Source organism: Alligator sinensis, unplaced genomic scaffold (assembly GCF_000455745.1).
Source record: "Alligator sinensis unplaced genomic scaffold, ASM45574v1 scaffold476_1, whole genome shotgun sequence".
NCBI classification, from domain to species: Eukaryota; Metazoa; Chordata; order Crocodylia; family Alligatoridae; genus Alligator; species Alligator sinensis.
In genome coordinates, this window is record NW_005842444.1 from 896059 (window position 1) to 902618 (window position 6560).

The following is a 6560-nucleotide window of genomic DNA, read 5'->3' on the forward strand; positions in this document are numbered from 1 at the left end:
ATGATGCTGTATACAGAAAGGATATACAGTGAGCCTAGAAAGAAGGCTCACCTCCATGTCACGCATCAACTAAAACAGTGGTTCCCAATCTGCAGTATGGGAACCACCAGTGGTATGTGGAGAACCCATCAGTGGTACACATTAACAGATTTATAATTACTTTACATGACAAAACTTTGCTGGTGGTACTTACGGTTGTATCATTTTATATGGGTGGTGCGCAATCTGTCAGAGTTTGGGAATCGCTGGACTAAAACAGGAGAAGTGGAAATGCCTGCCGAATTAGTCACCTGTGATAACCTAGACATGCAAATCATCGTACTGGTTTAAGTGCCTCCCCAGCCTACCACTTCTTTCAAGGATCACTGCAGGAATATGCAGTTTTTGGAAGGCACTCCAACTGAACTTCACTCAGCTCTTTGGTCATCAAGGCCTCTAAGAAGATCATAACAGAATACTCCCTGCTCAGTCTTGCACACCAGCCCCTGAATAGCATAAGACTTCCTGCAGATCCAGAAGCACTCTTAAAATGTTTAAGCCCCTGTGCTAATACAATTCCTTTAAAGCTTAAAACAAAGGAGGCATGCTACTAAGTTTAAAAGATGCTATTCACATTAAAAGTATGTCAGAACTTTCAACCTGTCCAGAACACATTTTTCAAAGTTAACCATGAGGTACATCAACTGGTGCCCAGTTATCAAAAACCATTCTTTCCCATTCCATAAGGAGCCAAGGCACCCCCCCCCCGAACAAAAAAACAAAAAAGCCACCCAACCCTCAGTCTTATTAGTTTAATATTTTAGATGCCCTTTTGTGATATTCACAAATCATTCACTTTAACACATTAAGATGGCAGGGAATGCATTCTGGCAAGATCATCTTCGGTATACGTTGCATAAAAATATAGGTAGTGTTTTCAGGTTAAGACATGACCCAATTAATTATATAAAAGTGCACAAGCTGCTGCATATTTAATCTAACTGATAGAGTCCCAACTACATGTTCAATCAAAAATGCAGAACACGGACATGATGGAATTAATATATAATGTACATTTTATGGTCTCACATAAAAGGTGTGTTATGATGATTTTTATTTAAGCAACACTACCAAATTCCTGACACAACCCAATCAGACTCATGTACCTCTTCTGCATACTGGCACAAGATATAGCCACATTTGGAAATCCCTTTTTTTTCCATTTTCTCCTGACCTTCAAAGGAAGCATTTTCTCTCTGGCAAGTCAACATTCTGACAAGCAAACAATTAATTTCTTGCCCTTGGAATTCTTTCTATAATGAAAAAATAAAACACCTGAAATTTCCAAAGTTAGTTTATATAGAACTTTTTTACCGGAAGACCCCAAATTCACTTCACAGAATAATTATAAATAAAAATAAATAATATGCATGATCCAACTGTGTCTAGGTATTTTTAGGTATTTTAAAAAAATAAACCAACAAAATTATGTTATAGTAGATACAGAATGCCACCACCAGGCTGAGCACCATTGTACAGTGCCAAACAAACATATAATAAATGGTGGCCCTTTATTCATCTTATCCCTTACGTCTATGGAACAAATAGTCTGCCTGGGGCCAAGCTAACAAGTATAACAGGGTGCACATACTTCTCAATTGCTCATTAGCACAGGCAATAATTATAACTTTCCCCCTGCTTAATCACTAACCAAGATCCAGTTATCAGAACGTTACAAAAGCAGAGGTGAGTTTGGAAGAGGGACTTTGAGTGTGACAGAACAGATTAATAGATTTTGACTACAAGCTTCCCCGCCCCCCCAATACGTGACAGATTAAACACAAGGTTGTCATCACTGCCAAAATAAAAGCATGTGTTAACTCTGCAATAGCATCCAAACCGTAGATTAGGGGTCAGCAACAGCAACCCCCGGCACACGTGCTGAGCATGGCACGCGAGGCCATTTTGCTCGGCACACCACAGCCAGTCCCAGCTCTGGGTAGCTGCTGGGGGTAGCGCCTGCCAGCAACAGAGCCCAGGCTGCTCCCAGCAAGGTTTGCAGCATCCCAGCTGCCTGCTGGGAGCAACCTGGACTCCCAGCTGGCAGCAGCTATCCAGAGCTGGGGCCACCTGCAGCCAGGAGGCTGCAAACAGCTGCGCCAGGCTCCAGAGCCCCAGCATCAGGTCTGTACCGGCGCATGCACACCTCAGAATGGACAGCGAGGGAGGAGCCCGAGGCAGCACAGCCCCGGTCTCTCCCCCACTCCCAGCCGCGAGCTTGGGCTGCTTCCAGCAGGCAGCTGGGACGCTGCAAGCCCTGCTGGGAGCAGCCCGGGCTCCAGCAGCTACCCATAGCCGGGGTAGCTGCTAACAGCCACAGACCTGGGCTGGGGGACAACTGGCACAAGCAGGGCATCCTGCCATGTATCCCCTGCCTTCATTTTGTTTTTCTGGCATGCCGGCACTCTGGCACCTTCCAAAAGCAGGAACTGTGGTATTTTTTGGCATTCCGGCCAAAACACATTGTATTATCATCTTGATCTATGGCAGGGGTAGGCAATGGTGGTAGCATGAACGGAGAAGAAAAACAAATCTTACACAGCATAAATAAAAATTGTAACTCTTGGGAGTTAACAAGGAATTCTACTACTTAGAACCACTCTTTGAGAATATGGAGAACTTAAAAGGACAATAATCATGAAAGAATTAGAGGATGTGGCCCCTTAATTCTCAAGATGGTGACTAAGCAGGCAAACTAAACTGTATGAGAGATCTAGCGTTGAGTTTCAATCAAGGTAGAAGTATTTCATTTCTATTTTACTGGTCTTGCCATTGTGACAGTTTTCAAGACTGCAGCACCTCAGTAAACAGAAATCTATCCCTTTTTTCCTACTTTTAAAAAGGAAAAGTTGATGGTTAAATGTTACCACTGTCCATTATTTAATTAGGAACACACAGATTTGAGTTAAACTCAAAAAATAAAATGATGACTTATGCTTACAAAACCAGGTGTTGGTGCAGCCAGATGTGTAGTTCATCAACAAGCTAGGTGAGGGGGGAGGGGAATTAAAAAAAAAGTCATGGAGACATTTACTTGAGTCTCATCTACAAAGCCAGATCCTACTGACTTCTGGGATACAAATACCACAACACAAAAAAGTCTCCAACGCAGTCAACAAAAGCCTTTTTTTTTTAACTGCTTCCCAGAGCAAGCAAAGACCAAAGCCTAGCCACAAAATCCCTCAGTTTCTTCCCAAGCCCAAAGCTCTTTCAAATACATTCAGAATGTTTTAAAAAATTTCTCCATGCCCAACACCACTCTCCAAAACAATTTCTAAAGCTATTGTCATAACAAATCCCAGACTTCGCACATATACTTCTGCAGAACTGTTCTATTTCCAAGCAGCCAGGGACCGCACAACCTACAGCTTGCACCAGTGGGGGACTGCACCAGGGCAAGCTACACCCCCCATGCCGCATACCCCATGCGCATGCAATGTACCTTTGTGAGGTGGGGGCATCCATGACCCTCCCCCCAATGGCTGCACTGCACTTCCATGTGCCCCCTGCTAAAAGGCACACCTGTGTAGGTATCCCCTCCCCACTGCACCACACAGTCACCCTACGGCTTTACTATGTCACCATATGCCTGCAACCTCCCAAAGCCCAGGTTGCAAAGATCTTTGCAAAAAACTCAATGAAGAATGTCCAACATTCAAGTTTGCCTAACTGTATGCAAACTACATAGGGTGATGCCTCTCATTGAATCAACTAAGAAATCCATGCCTCTTGCATAGTTTCTGGATCATCATGACTATAAGCACAACACCTGCACCACCACAGGCTAAGAAGTATTACTGCTCTGTTTTGCAGGTATAAAAATAGAAGCATGGAGGTCAAGTGACTTACCAAGGTCACCTTGCGAGACAGTGGTGAGAATCAGAAGTACCATGGATCTTTCGTGCCCAAATACAATCCCATCCAAAATACACTAAGCACGCTGGGTAGTTGTGCAAGTAGTGGGTTAGAAATACTTGCCAATAAAAATAAATAGCACAGAATTCATTTAAGTTTTGGGTTTTTTTTTTCCCCATCAAGTAAAAATAACAGAGAGCTTATTCAAATAAGATGGACGCAAATATAAGTATTCAGCCAGGACTCTCAAAAAGAGCATGACAATGGTAGTTGAAGGAAGAAAAGTTTCACTAAAGGTTTAGCTGAAGAAAACACAAGATGCTGTTCTTGAATGTTTGTTTAGTCTCCCTACTATAGAATGGAAAGTGTAACAATTTTCCCAAAGAAGCTTTACCTGTACTTTTTCTTGTAATTTTAAAGCAAACGTTCATCCCGCTGCTCAAGTCTTCTCTTCTAAGAGTAAAATTCAAACTAGATAGAAATCTAAAAAAAGACAACTCGGGAACACACACACAACATTTATTGCTACCTTGCATTATCAAGTCCGTTTCAAACGTGTTTAAAAGACAAATTTGGCTTCATGAAGTCAATGCAGCATACCACTATTATATACACAAAGGAGTCGAGTGGTTCAAAAGTAAATAAATATAAAATCAGTAAAACAACTTTTTCACAGCTTACATATATTTTGGTGACAAAAATATCTCCTTGCCTTACTTTTTCTCAAATTTTAAAGCTAAATTTCAAGTCCCAAGTCTCTCTCCAAAATTTTCAAGCTTCGTGACACCAAGATATTGAAACTAGCAAAACCATTAGAAATTGGTTAAAACAGACACTGTCAGAACACATGCATTCATCTATCCCTTCGAGGTTTGCATGCCTTTGCTGGAAAGAAGAAACTGGCTCAACAGGAGAAAGTGAAACTATGGAGTGCTATCAAATGAACAAAAGTCGTAAATGAACTGCCTAATTTTTAGTACTAGCTTTTTGGCAAATCATCTCATGTGTTACTGGTAACACTAAAAAAGGTACAAAAATGTCCAAATAAGTGTGGTCAAAGCAGAGTGTTAGTGGACATTACACATGCAGAGAGCATGGCTGGTTGGCTTAAAACTGAAGACTGTCCTGACTCGGTTCTTGTGGGGGTTTACAGTAGATGTGGTCCTTCAGAGGAATCTGAATGAGAAGGAGAGGTTCCTGATCATAGCACATAAGTTCAAAGAAAGGTAAGCATGGCACATGACAGAGATGATTCCTAGAGAAGCATGGGGCATTAACTATAAGTGGGGCAGAGAAAGTGGAACTGAAATGGTAAGAGATGAAAGATGGACAAGTACTATACACAGGAACAGTGTTATATAAAGCTTCAAAGGCCAGGATAAGAAACTTCAGATTAAATGATGGAAAAGACAAAACAGCTAGAGAAATCTAGGGGAGGAGAGGAACATAATTTAGTTTTAAAATATATATCTTTAGTTTACTTTAAAGTTCTTTCATTGAGAGGTCATATTTTAAGATGCCTTTACAAGTTTCCAATTTGATGAGAAATAAGAAACAAACAGTAAGACATAATGGAATTAATCTATTTGAATGCTGGATGTTCATAAGTCAACACAATAGGGTTTTCTTCTCTTGACAGAATACATGCAAGAACTACCACAAACTGAAATACCAAGTTTAGAGTCAGATTAACTGAAACCACTTAAAAGCACCCGAATAACCATGTTCATGGAGAAGAAAAGGTAGAGATGCACCTTATAAACTCAACTAAGTGACATACAAATTATTCACCCGTTCAAGTGTTTACAGGATCAGTCCTAAACCAATACTAAGATTTTACTACAAGTATTTTTTGATAAAACATATTCTGTAACAAGATCCATACTATTAAAAAACGTCACGTAACATCTTGATTTGAATACAAGTTCATTTACAACCTAGGCAATTCAACAGATCTGTGCACAAGATTACGTAACATCCGATAACACACCAAACAAGATGCACCTCCTACCTAGCGTTACCCGATTCTCCAGTGTGACCAGCAGCCACTCGAGCCTAAACCAGTCCCAGGCAAGGATAAGTTTACACTTCTTCCTATGCAATGCTGCCACTAACGGGTGCAATACTAACCACTGTACAGCAACGGGAACTCGGCAGTAAAGACCAAAACGAGAGGACTGGAAAACAGCAGTCTCCTGCCCAAGACTTACACAAGAAAGATCTTAACCTTCAGCTTCCGTCACAGACTCTGTAAGCCTGACATGTTCGCTAAGAAGAGCTGGATGATACCAGGGGCACAGCTTACACAAACACGTGGAAACGGGCCGGCGACTAGATGTGAGTCAGCAGGACTCTGAGCAGTAAATCGTGTCATAAAACTTTTTTTAGGTTAATGAAATAAAAGGCTGATCTGGACAGCAGAAACTAACAGATTTAAACCCGCTCTGTCTGGATTTCCAGGAAGCTTCCAAGCAGCCCCAGGGTGGAGGCACTCTCCAGCCATCACCGGGGACCGGCCGGGAGGGAGGAGGAGGAGGACAGGGATGGCGGTCGGGCCGCGGGAGGAGCCCACTGTCGCTGCAGCCCCGTGAGGAGACCGGGGCCGAGCCCGGGCCCGCCTGGGGCCTCCGAGCAGCGCGTGCTAACGAGGTGCGGGCCGGGGCGAG

The 6560-nt window shown here is 42.4% G+C and overlaps 1 protein-coding gene and 1 long non-coding RNA gene across 3 annotated transcripts in view; one reads left to right on the plus strand and one right to left on the minus strand.

Moving 5' to 3' along the window:
• The window catches only part of LOC102369062 (transient receptor potential cation channel subfamily M member 7-like), a 57848-nt gene extending 51504 nt beyond the window's left edge, over positions 1 to 6344 (minus strand). For both annotated transcript variants that reach the window (XR_001358582.2, XM_006030410.3), the window contains exon 1: positions 5906 to 6344. The gene's annotated coding sequence lies outside the window, so the exon portion shown is untranslated. The remainder of the gene's footprint in view (positions 1 to 5905) is intronic.
• Positions 6113 to 6560, plus strand: part of LOC112551373 — a 4436-nt gene continuing 3988 nt past the window's right edge. Inside the window, exons 1-2 of the long non-coding RNA XR_003095670.1 lie at positions 6113 to 6231; positions 6355 to 6543. This is a non-coding gene — a long non-coding RNA (uncharacterized LOC112551373). The remainder of the gene's footprint in view (positions 6232 to 6354; positions 6544 to 6560) is intronic.